Raw genomic sequence first — 13,008 nt, forward strand, 5'->3', positions numbered from 1 at the left:
TAGTAATTACTTTCCTGTCCACCTCCCCCAGCAGACTGGAGCCTATGAGCACAATGCACTAGTCATGTTGGAGATTACAGCCTGACTCGAGTATGGCTGCAAAATAGAGCCACGTTTGGCTCTTCTAAGCCATCAGGTAATACTGTCACATGATCTACCTTTTCTAATATGCTCCTAAAGATTCACTGCTCATCCTGCACGAAGGTACTATTGTTTTTCCTCTGACTCCTGTGAATATGTAGTTTGTGGCCACGGATTAGGAATTTAGCTTTCATGGAAAATAACCTGAGCTGTGTCGGTGGAAATAGGAATCCCGGGACCGTGGCCAGAAGGAACCTATAAGTCATCTTGTCTAATATCCCTGCAGGAAATTACAAATTAGAATTCTCTCATCTGTAAATGGAAAGATTGGGTGGGTGACCTCGTGTACCCAGAATTCTGTGATCTAGCTCAGGTCAGCCAAGTGCAGGGTGGTAGCTAAACACTGGCCGGGCAGTGGAAATGTAAAACGATTTTCCCCGCTGCCGCGCAGTGCTCTTGAGTAAGCCGAGGAAGCAGGAGCTAGTCTCACAGGCCGCATCTCCCGGTGTGCCAGCTGCCAAAGATCAAGGAATACGAGTTTGGGGATAATGTTACCAGTAAGATCTCCTGTGGTAAAAAGATGGAAGAGGTTCAGTTTTCTGTGGTTTGTTAAGGCATCCTCGAGTTAATGGGGATGATATTTATACCTCCCTTATGTGCCTAGGAAACCAAACACAGGACACACAGCTCTTAACTCCTCTGTGGATGTAATGCTATCGTTGTTAGATAGAAAAATGGAGAAAAATAAATAAATTCTAGAAATGACCTGAGCATGCTGGAAGTGGGGCAGGAGGATCAGAAGTTCAAGGCCAGCCTGAGCTAAACAAGGACTTTGAAACCAGCCTAGGCTACATGAGACCTTGTCTCAAAAAACTAAAAAGTGGTCATAGAGATTGCTCTGTGGGTAAAGCAGCTGCCACAAAGCCTGACAACTAGAGTTTTAATCCTTGGACCCCACATGGTGGAAGCCCTGACTGCTTCAAACTGCCCTCTGACATCCACACGCTCGGCTGTGGCATGCGTGTGCACTTACATGTGCCCACACCCAATAAAGAAATAAATAAATAATGGAAATTGTGATATTAATTGCTATGTACATATGTTTGTATGAATGTGTGTGCATATGTATCATTTGTGTATGTGTTTGTGTGTGTGCATGCATGTGTATTATATACATAAGTGTTTTATGTATGTGTGTATTTGCATATGTAATAGGCACATGTATGTTTTTATGTATATATGCACATGCATTATGTGCGTGTGTCTATATGCATGTGTGCATATTATTATATGTGTGCATGCATCTTATGTACATTGTGATTGTATGCATGTGTGTACATGCATATATAAATAAATATATATATATATATATATATATATATATATATATATATATATATATAGTGTGTATGTGTGCGTGTGTGTTTGTAAGAGGCTGAACCTGGCTGTCTTCCTCATTCTCTCCCACATTTTTTGAGAGAGTCTTCTACTGAAGCTGTAGGAGCTCCTTAGTGCAGGAGCAATTTAAAATTTTTCCCAAAACATTTATTTATATTTTTATGTGGGTGAGTGTTTGGACCACATGATTGTAGGTGCATCATATGTGGGGGGGGGGGGGCGTGGGGACCAGAAAAGGACATCAGATCCCTTTGGAGTTGGAGTTACCCAGGGTTATTAGTTGCCATGTGGGTGCTGGGACCTGGGTCCTACGCTCCCTCTCACAGCTCCAGCCCCTCCCACAACAGGGTTTCTCTGCACAGCCTTGGCTGTCCTAGAACTTGCTTTGTAGACCAGGCTGATCTCTAACTCAGGGGATCTACCTGCCTCTGCCTTCTAAGTGCTTGGATCAAAGGTGTGCACCACCAACCATCCAGCTCAAAGCCTCTTTTTAAAAAAAAAGATTTATTGGGGCTGGAGAGATGGCTCAGTGGTTAAGAGCTCTTCCAAAGAGTGGTTAAGACTGCTCTTCCGAAGGTCCTGAGTTCAATTCCCAGCAACCACATGGTGGCTCACAACCATCCATAATGAGATTGGATGCCCTTTTCTGGAGTGTCTGAAGACAGCTACAGTGTGCTTACATATAATAAATAAATAAATCTTTAAAAAAAAAAGATTTATTTCTATTTTTAAAATTACCTGTGTATATGTTTGCTCATGTGCAAGCTGTTCCCTCAGGGGCCAGAAGAGTCTGTCAGACCCCCTGGAGACAGAGTTATAGGTGGTAAGAACTGCCTGATGTGGGTGCTGGGTTCTTTGCAAGAGCAGTATGTTTTCTTAATTACTGAGCCATCTTTCCAGGTCCCAAAGCTAATCCTTCTGCCTCCGTCTCCCAAGCACTGAGATATGGGCTTTTGCCCCCACACATAAGTTCAGCCTTTCTGGGATAGATATGCTGCTTAGCACACAGAAAACAAGATTATTAAAGGAAAAACTTCATTAAGTGAAAGAGATATAGGATGGTACACTTGAGCCGTCAGACTGCACAGTGGTCGTAGTAACAGGATTTAAGTATTTGAAGGGTGATATCCCGGCAAGACCCAGGCATATGAGGCCAGAGGCTGGGAATACAGCCCAGTGGTGGGGACTTGCTTAGCATAGAGCCTGGGTTCTATGCCCTGCACTGAAGGGAGCGAGGGCTGAAGGCCAGTTTGGATTGCAGAGACTCTGTCTAGAGTCAGCCTGCTGAATCAGAGGCCTCAGGAGGTCAACCTCTTCAGGGCTCCTTCTCCACGCAGTTCCTGGTTTTAGCAGGAGTTCCCTTATTGTCATAATGAGTAGCTCTGGTGCTATTTTTGGGCTAGTTGGTGTTTTGCTCTTTGGCTGTGTAAGCAAAGAGCTCACGGACGAAAAAGACTCATTTTCTTTAAAAGAACTCAGCTTTAAAAAAACAAAAACTTCATTAATGTGTGCATGCACAGACACTTGAACCTGTGTCACAACAAATATGTGATGGTCAGAAAATAACTTTGAGTGTCAGTTCTCACCCAATGTATGAGTTCTAGGGCTTGAACCCAGGTCGTCGGGCTAGGCAGCAAGCGCCTTTACCTACCGAGGGTCCTATAGACAGATGCTCAGCCGTTTGTTTGTTTTTTTTATTTCTGTGTTTTAAAAAATATTTTATGTGTTTGAGTATATGCCTACATGTATGTTCTGTGCCCCACATGCATGTGGAGATAAGAAGAGGATGTGGGACACCCTGGAAATGGAGTTGTGCATGGTTGTGAGCTACCTCATGAGTGGAAATCAAACCCAGGTCCTCTGCAAGAGCAACAAGGGTTCCTAACCTGTTTAGCTTTTATTTTTCTGGTTTTTTTTTTTTTTTTTTTTTTTTTTTTGAGATAAGGTCTAATGTAGCTCCGGTTAACTTTATTATTATTGTTGTTGTTGTTCAAGACAGTGTTTCTCTGTGTAGCGCTGGCTATCCTGGAACTCACTCTGTAGACCAGGCTGGTCTCGAACTCAGAAATCTGCCGGTCTCTGCCTCCCAAGTCCCATGTGCTACCACTGCCCGGCTCCTTTTTTTTTCTTGTTGTAAATTTATTAACCGTTATTAATTTTAGGGCAGCGGGGGTGGTGGCGGCGCACACCTGTAATCCCAGCACTCTGGGAGGCAGAGGCAGGGGGATTTCTGAGTTCGAGGCCAGCCTGGTCTACAGAGTGAGTTCCAGAACAGCCAGGGCTACACAGAGAAACCCTGTCTCAAAAAAAAAAAAACAAAAAAAAACCAAATCCAAAAAAAAAAATTGTCGGGGCAAGGTCTCACTAGTCACCGAGGCTAGTGTTCAGCTGTGATCATCTGGTTTCGGCTTTCTCCCCAGTGCTGTGATAGAAGAGTTTGCTACCACCTCCTGCTACTTATTTATTACTTTAGCTTTGGAAGAAGCTTCGGGTGTGTGTGTGTGGGATACTAAAAATGAGCAACCCAGAGATTTTGTTGTTTGTTGGCTTGTTATTTTGGAACTTGAAGATTAGCAAAGAGAGCCCTCTGCTGGCCAAAGTGGCACGGTGACTAGAGCTGATCCGAGGCTAGGCCAAAAGCTGCCACAGGCCTAGCACCTGTCTTTGGGTTTTTCAATTAACAAATGAATATTGTTCTGTTCATTTCTTTAGCTGTCAACCCAGGTTTGTTGGTAGTTCGTGAATGTGAGCTCTAATCCCAAACCCAGTTTCCGTCCCCCCACCCCCCATTCACGTGTAGTTGGAGATGACCCTGTACTTACAGTCTTTCTGCCTCCACCTCCAAGTGTTAGGGATCCAGATGAGCACCCCATGCGCCGGCTTTATGTAGTGCGGGGGTGGGGGTGGGGGTGGGGGGAGGCAGAGCTTTGTGCGTGCTAGGCGAGACTCTGCTAACGGGCTACACCCTAGCCTTCCGCTGAGGAAAAGAGGTTCTTGGCTGTAGTAGCTCACGCCTGTAATTCCAGGCACTTGGAAGACTGATGTGGAAGATTGCTATGGATTTCAGGCTGGGCTACGTAGTTAGTTACGAGCCAGCTTGGGCTACAGAGCAAGACACGCCACCCCCACCCCCCCCCATGTCAGAAAACAAAAAAAGCTGGCCATGGCTGTGCACATACTTAATCCTAGCCGTTAGGAGGTGAAACTGGAGTTTATCCTCACTACCTGGTGAACTTAAGATCTCTCTCAAAAAGGAAAAAGAGGAGAGGGAGACAGAGAGAGAGAGAGAAAAGTTAAGTCTTATCTTTCATAGTTCTTGAAAATAATAACTGGGCCCAGCCTTGAAATAACTCCTGCATCTTATCACCTGTTACCATTTTCTGCTGCCCCTACCCCCACCGCACTGCTTCCGTCCCCCACCGCCCTGCCTCCCCCTCATTGCCTTCCCCCTCCACTGCCCTGCCACCCCCCCCCCCATCGCTCCCCCTCCGCACCCCCCCCCCCCCCACCGCCTTGCCTCCGCTTTCCAAGCCAAGACAAAATAAAACCGATCTTCACTCAAAAGAGTGGTGCTGATGGAAAGTGAGCCGGAGGAAGTGGCGGCTTATCTCCTGCCGATCCCTAGCTGGATGCCAGGGCTGGGGCCCAGTCTGCCTCCACACACCTGAGAAACGCTGAGCTTTCTCCTGATGTCCCTGCCTGTGTCGTCGTGGGCCGTGGGAAAGAGGGTGCACAAAGGCGGAGTGCTGGTTGGTTATCTAGAGGAGAATGGGGCTGTCCCCTGGGGGCCTTCCATGGAGTCTTGACAACAATGCACTTCTCTTCTGTGCCCACAGTGACAAAGTCACCTGCCTTTTTTGCCTTTTTTTTTTTTTACTTCCTGAAACAAAAATTGTATGTAGATCAGGCTGGCCAAAACCTCTTGACCCTTCTGCTACTAAAGACTATGGGCATGTGCTACCCCGCACTCCCAGCTGGGTCTTGGCATAATCATAATAATAATTATTATTAATTTTGAGACGGGCCTCACTATGTAGCCCTGACTGTCTGGAAACTTGCTGGGGCCCGAGCTGTCTGTGAACTCACAGAGATCCACTTGTCTCTGTAACCCTAGTGTTGGGAATAAAGGCATGCACCGCCATGCCTGGTGCTCCTTAGATCTTAGCTAAGTAAAAGACCTGCATAAAATAACAGGTTTGTATTCAGTATTTTGTTATATTGTTACTGTAGGATACGATACACTTTCTAACCATGAGAAGGAAGTTTCTCTTTCTCTCTCTCTCTCTCTCTCTGTGTGTGTGTATGTGTGTGTGTGCCTTGTTAGATATCAATCTCTTTATTGTTCACACGTGTATTTTTAAACCATGGCCTCCCACTCTGGAGGACCCTAACTGGAATGGTTGGCTAGAGAGCCCTTGGGATCCCCCTGCTTCTGCCTCTTAGCACTGGGACGGAAGGCAGCTGTGCTCCACCATACACCTTTATGAGGCACAGGGCAGCAAGCCAGGGCCTTGTGTACACCCCGCGTGCACTCTGCCAGCTAAGCTGTAGCCCCTGCCCTGCAGCGGCATTGTCTGAGATACCTGCGCCATAACTCTGTCTGTAGAGATGGCCTACGCCTGTACTTCTTCCTCCCCTTCAAAGACTGCACAGCATCCCTCTAGGAGCCTACTTGCCAGCCACACATTAGCACCCGGATCCGATAGCCAGCCACCTGGCAGCTTCTGCACCAACCTCCGTCCTCTAAATTGTCTTTGAAGCCATAGCTTATACAGCCACGATCTTGATACTTGGGAGGTGAAGGCAGGAGGATCAAAAGTTCAAGGTCAGTGGGGCCCACTTGAGATCCTGTTTCAAAAATAAGAGTGCAGAAAATGACTCAGTGGGTAAGATGCTTGTCCACTAAGTGTGAACCCTTGAGTTTGGATTCTCAGGACTCAAGCGAAAAGCTGGGCTCCCACGGCAGGTGCCTGCGGTTCCCACGCAGAAGCAAGGGGATCTCTAGAGTTTTCCGGCCCACCAGCCTAGCAGAGTTCACAGAGATGGAGGGCTGGCCAGATGGCTCAGTAGGTAAAGATGCTTGCTGAGTAAGCTTGAGTTCAGTCCTGGGAACCCACGGGAAGGTAGAAGGAGAGGACACACTCTACAGAGTTCCCTTTGACCTCTACGGGAGTGCTGGGGGCACCTTCACACATGGGGGTACATGCACACAAAGTAGTAATAAATACAACTTAAAAATATAAAAATATATACTAAAAAAAAGGTGGAGATTGAGGAAGAAGCCTGGTGTGCGCGCACACACACACACACACATGGCAAAGTAAAGTTTTGTGGGTTTACCTCAAGTTTGAACATATCAAAAGTCACTTCGGTTTCCAAGATGAATGCCAGAGGCCTTGGGTCGGGCTGAAGGATAGTATTCCAGTTAGAGGGCTCTCAGTGAGTATGCCTTTTCAGAGTCATGATCTTCTCCAAAAAAGGAATTTCTTGTATGAAAAATGAACTTTTGCCCAGTCACCCTTTTGAATTATCAGAAAAAAATTTTTTTCAGTTCAACCAGAAGAGCATGGGCTTCCCCGCACTGAGGAACCTCCAGGGTCTGTTTGCTCCCTCAAAGTTACAGATAAGAGTTCAGGGCAGTGTGGCAGGTTCTGTGTCTTTCTTTTCTTTTCTTTCTTTTTTTTTTTTTTTTGGATTTGGTTTTTTTTGAGACAGGGTTTCTCTGCATAGCTCTGGCTGTCCTGGAACTCACTCTGTAGACCAGGCTGGCCTTGAACTCAGAAATCCACCTGCCTCTGCCTCTCAGAGTGCTGGGATTACAGGCATGTGCCACCACTGCCTGGCGGTTCTGTCTCTTTCATTTCTTCTGAGCTGAAACCTCTCACTGGATATTTTGAGGGAGAATGATGAGACCATTGGATTTGAGGATATTCTTAATGATCCACCACAAAGCAACTGATGGGCAAGCCACACTTTTGACGGCAGAATCTAAGCCGGGCCTGCTGTAACAACCAGCGTTGGGCAGGAAGGATACAAGTACCTTTTGTAGTTGATGTGCACAGCCTGAAAGTACTGAGAAGGAAAATAAAGTTGCTTCTTACTGTACTCCTCCCTGCTTCTTGGTGTAATATGGTACATTTTACTGGAACTGTAATCTCTTAATCCAATGGGTGAAATATTTAATTCCAGGAATTTCATATGCTATAGTGAGCCAACTATGTAGATATTTTTCTTCATTCTTATTACTCCCCCAAGCTCCCTTCCCCCACACTTGCTGGAGGCCAGACTCTGCGACTTGCACACACTAAAGAAGCACTCAGTACCAGTCACCTTACACCCAGCCCCTAGCTATACCATTGTAAAAAACAAAGTGCCCTTGTAAGAGTTTCAAACTACACTCTATAGTTTCCAGTATCGGTATCGGTATACTGTGTTTGCTTATCTATCTATCTATCTATCTATCTATCTATTTATCTATCATCTATCACCTATTTTATTTATTTATGAGCAGGGTCTTATACTGTTGGCTTTCTTTCCCTCCTCCCTCCCTCCCTCCCTCCCTCCCTCCCTCCCTCCCTCCCTCCCTCCCTCCCTCCCTCCCTCCCTCCCTCCTTTCTTTCTTTCTTTCTTTCTTTCTTTCTTTCTTTTCTTTCTTTCTTTCTTTCTTTCTTTCTTTCTTTCTTTCTTTCTTTCTTTCTTTCTTTCTTTCTTTGGTTCTCATTCAGACCAGGCTGTCCTTAAACTCACAATGTAGCCAAGGATGACCATGAACTCCTGATCCTCCTGCTCCCCCCCACCCGAAAGTGTCAGGGTAACAGGTATGTGCAACACTCCCAGTTTTGTAGTTTGTTGTTCTGGGACAGGGTGGCCAGCTTAGGGTGGCCTGGGACTCTGGATGTAGACAGGCAGCTTGAAAGCGTACTCTTTTCTATATCTACTTGAGAATTCTGAAATTATAAGCTGGGTTACACTGTTGATGTTTAGTGAAGTTTTGTGCATAGTAAATTGTCTTCCTCTGTGGCTGCCACAAAATTATGTTTTGGGACAGGTGAGATGGCTCAGTAAGTAGAGGATGGCCTGGATTCAATTCTCAGGGTCTACAAGGTAAAAGGGAGTACTGAGTCCTGCAGGTTTTCCTCTGATCTACACACACACACACACACCATGCACCCAAACACATATCCAAATAATTAGATGAAGTGAAAACATTTTTGTTTGTATTTATGCTTTCTTAGGGGCTGCTCTCGGGGCTGCTGGACTGGTTAAGCCCTGAGGTCATGTGAAAAGTTTGCCTTTGGCCCATCTGTCTCCTGTTGGCTGTCCACAAGATGGAGAAGGCGGAAGCAACCTGAGGAGTCCTCTTTGTCTGTAAGGATAGAGGGTCCATTGTGGAATGGGAGAGATACAGGAACTATATAGGCGAGGCCCGACTGGCCCCGCATCTCTTATCTCCAGAATTCTTTTACACAAAAGAAAAAAAATAAACTTTTATCTGGCTTAAGCAACTACTGTTTCTGGGCTCTGTTACTGGCGGCCAAATGCAAACCTTAACTGATAGAAAAGTCCTTGACGGAGTTGGAGCTGGTGGACAGATGCCGCCTCTCTGGTGGTTCCGCAGAGGTGGATCTGTGGGAGTGGAGCACCCTGGAGATAAAGGTGGCAGATGAGGGGCAGACCGTGAGAATACACCTCACAAGGTGTCACGGATTTTCTTTTCCCTGAGGACACCTCTGCTGAAGTACTGTTATACAGTGGCTATTTAAAGATCTCTTGATGGGGTAATTTGAAGTCTGCTGCTGTCTGTTGACCTCAGAGCTGGGCCATTGAGAAGATGGTACTCTTTGCACTTCAAAAAAGCAGCAGGTGAAGAATGGAGCGGGAAAGGAGGATCAGCATTACAGGACTGTCAGGCGAACTCCCTGCAGGCATCTCCTAGGAAAGGACTTTTTGTTACATGTGCTTGTCTAATGAAAATACATTGAAGTCTAATGAAGATATCCTTTACTGTAAATAACACCGCAAACATACATCCTTCTATAACTTATAGCATGAATTCATATATGACATATTTCTAATTTATTATTTTCATAATAAATTCATCATTGAAGGTTAGGCAAGACTTTCACATTTTACATTAGGAGTCATTCACTGTTTACATGGATTATAGAAATACCACCAGGCTCGGGTTCTGGATTATTCTGTGATCTTGGTTCTAGGGAGGCTGAGGCAGAAAGACGGTTGGGAATTTAAGGTCAGGTGACTGTGGGTGACATAGTGAGTCCCAGGGACCCTGGGGCTACAGTGTTAGGCCCTCCTCTCCAAAAATATAAAACAGTTCAGTTCCACAGCACACCTCCTAAAACGACACAGAGAGTACGTTGGCCCTGAATAAGGGAGGATTTTGCTCTACTGTAGCCTAACCTGTAAGAAACTGTAAGTTCAGGGTCAGGGAAATGGCTCATCAGGCGAAACTGCTTGTCACAAGCCTGACAGCCTGGACTTGATCCCTGGGCTGGCTCTGCCTTCCTTACTTGTACCCTGGCACCCACATGTCTGGACTTATTCACACATCACATATCACACACACACACACACACACACACACACACAGATAATACATTCAATTTAATTTTAAAATAAATCTTAATTCCAGAGCATAGATCTCTTGTGAACTAAATGTGCTAATGAACTAAATGTCCATTTTTTTTTCTTTTTTTTCTTCCTTAAAACTTACTTGGGGGCTGGAGAGATAGCTCAGCAGTTAGAGCATTGGCTGCTCTTCCAGAAGACCCAGGTTCCATTCCCAGCACCCACACAGCAGATCACAGCTATCTATAACTCCAGTTCCAATTCTGGCCTCCCTGGCCCAAGACACAAGCATGGTACACAGATATGCATGCAGGAAAAAATACCCATATGTGTAAAATAAATAAATGAGTCTTTTAAAAATATAAGTTGGGACTCTAAAGTTCCTTTCAAACATGGCATGGATAAGTAATCAGAAGCCTCTCAGTACATCTACAAATTTCAAGTCCATTAAAGCCGTGACCTTTAGCCTTTCTCTCCACATAGGAGAGGACAGATGTTACCTGAAATATCTTTTTAATTAATTATGTCCCCTCATTCTTTGCCTTGATTTTATCAAAATGACATGCAAGAATTCAAACACTACTGACTGTTCAGTTGTGGACTTCTACACTTCTGCCAAAGGATTTTTTTTCCGGAGGGGTAATTTTAATTCTTTCTGTCTTCTTGTGTGTGTGTGTGTGTGTGTGTGTGTGTGTGCTGCCTTTCTTTCTTTCTTTCTCTTCTCTTTCTCTCTCTCTTCCTTTCTTCCTTTTCTTTCTTTTTAAAATGCAGTCTTGCTGTGTAGTACCAGTCAGCCTGCTACTTACTATGCAGCCCATAACTCTTGGCGATCCTCCTGCATCAGCAAGTTTCACAGGCTTGTGTCACCATGCCCAGCTTCAGCTATTAGGGTTTGACTGGTCCTTTCCTGGAGTTCCTGGGCTGCCTTTCTTTCATATGATCTGCACAGAGGGGAAAGTAGCTGAAGCCTCCAATCTGCTGCACAGAGATCTGTTTTCTCCAGCTAAACGGTAACAACGCTGCTATCTGTGGGGCGCCGTGTGCGGGCAGCTAAGTGGCTGATTCACATTCTAACCCTGATGAAGGCTCTGGAAAGCAGTCATATTGGTGAGGAAATGGTTTCCGAGCTGTGGCTCAAGGCCACCAAGAGCTGCTAAGCAAGGGCAACTTCAGGTCTCGCTGACTCCTGTGTGGCGCAGAGGGTGACCTGTCACTCTTATAAGTAATCTGGGGGAGAACAAGGCCAACTGTCTCCATGTGACACTTGATCCCACATTTATCCTTTCACGCTGCCAAACTGAAAGACCTTATGGTGATTAAATATTTCTGGCCAGCAATGCCCTGCCATTTTATTGAAAGATGATACCCTGATATCTTCTATAATTTCTTTTTGCTGTTGAGACAAGGTCTCCTGCAGTCCAGGCCAGCCTTGAAGTCACTGTGTAGCCAAGGACGACCTTTAGTTTTGGATGCCCCTGCCTCCACCTTCTAAGTACCAAAACTAAAGGTGTGCCCAGATTACCATGCCATGGCTTCATGCATGCTAGGTGAGCATTAGCTATGATGGGCAGGCTGCCCAAGTCACCATAGTTCACTGAGAATGCATTGCAGAGGGTCCACCCTTTACACTGGATAGACAAGACTCTGCCTCATGGTGTGGGGGAGGGGAGCTGTCTGAATGCCAAACGGTAATAAATTAAACAAATGACAAACCACACACACAAAATACCCCAACAAAGAAAACCAAAATTAAATGAAATAAAAAACAGGACAGGTGAGATAGGCCAGTTGTTAAAAGTGCTTGCTGCTAAAGCCAACAACCTGAGGTCAATCCCTGGAACCCTCATCGGGGAGGGAGAGAACTCTTAAAGGTTGTCCTCTGAATTCTGTGTGCCTTGCTAGGTTCACATGACTACAGAACACACCTCTGTCTGTGCCTCAGTTTCTTCTGAAGCAGATTGAGTAATATCCCTTCACAAGGTTGCTGTAAGAGGGAGGAAACGGTTGGCGGGGGTGGGGGTGGGGGTGGGGGATGGGGGGTGGGGAGTAGGGGGGTGGGGGTGGGGTAGGAAGCAAAGCTACTGTAACCGGGGGGCTTAGGAAATCCCTTCTCAAAGGATGAAGGAGAAGTATGTTAGCTCACGGAAGTTTGGATGTGGAAGTTCTTTGTATCTTCTAAGGTTTGTAGAGCAGAGGTGGAGATTGTTGTGAGAGTTTAATGTGGAATTGAAGCCCTAGGTTGAGTGCAAAGAGACTGCGCAGGTAGAAAGGAAAATGCCACCAAGAACCCAGGTGTGGGTTTCTCAAGGAAGACTCACTCGCCCCTTTTGAGTTTTAAGTCCACATCGCTGTTGGTGTTTCTCAAACATTGCCTTCGTCCAAGGCAGAGCGGGCCCAGATCAAGGCCACGTAGCTGCTAAGGCCCGCAGGCAAGCCTGTGGTGTATTTTCTTGATTGATGTGGAAGGACCCAGCACATGGTGGTGGGAATGTGAGTTATATGAGAAAGCTGGTGGTCCTGAGTTATATTAGAAAGCAGGTTTCAAAACAAGAAAAAATGCACACAGGTAAACATTCCCTGTCTAGGGAACTAATAGAGAACTTTGTGAGTTATTTGTGTGTATTTTTTGGATGAAATTTTATTGTATTATTTATGTGGATATCTCTCTGTGTGTCTGCCACCTGTATCTGGATGTTCACGTAGGTCAGAGAAGGCGTCAGAGCCCCTGAAGCTGGACTTACAAGCAATTCTGACCAGCCCAGTATCATTACTGAAAACTGAACTCGGGACCTCTGGAAGACACACACGTGCTCCTAACTGCTGAGCTATCTCTCCAGCCCCTGCTGGTTTATGTTTTGATAGTACGTATTTATTCATTTATTTTTTTGTTTTTGTTTTTCAAGACAGGGTTTCCTCTGTGTAGCCCTGGCTATGCTGGAA

At 45.6% G+C, this 13,008-nt stretch overlaps 1 protein-coding gene and 1 pseudogene across 13 annotated transcripts in view; both read left to right on the top strand.

Annotated features, from left to right (window-relative positions):
• The window catches only part of Apold1 (apolipoprotein L domain containing 1), a 53,020-nt gene that overhangs the window by 13,124 nt on the left and 26,888 nt on the right, over positions 1-13,008 (top strand). For 5 of the 13 annotated variants that reach the window (XR_007976740.1, XR_007976739.1, XR_007976738.1 and 2 more), the window contains exon 3: positions 12,772-12,929. The exons of 4 other annotated variants lie outside the window; for them this stretch is intronic. The gene's annotated coding sequence lies outside the window, so the exon portion shown is untranslated. Of the gene's footprint in view, positions 1-31; positions 137-8,714; positions 8,985-12,771; positions 12,930-13,008 lie in introns of those variants that run through there. 4 more of the 13 variants (XR_007976744.1, XR_007976736.1, XR_007976737.1 and 1 more) reach the window with 3 other exon arrangements.
• Positions 6,318-8,011, top strand: LOC127679336 (proteasome maturation protein-like; annotated as a pseudogene).

This window comes from Apodemus sylvaticus, chromosome 2, assembly GCF_947179515.1.
Source record: "Apodemus sylvaticus chromosome 2, mApoSyl1.1, whole genome shotgun sequence".
NCBI classification, from domain to species: Eukaryota; Metazoa; Chordata; class Mammalia; order Rodentia; family Muridae; genus Apodemus; species Apodemus sylvaticus.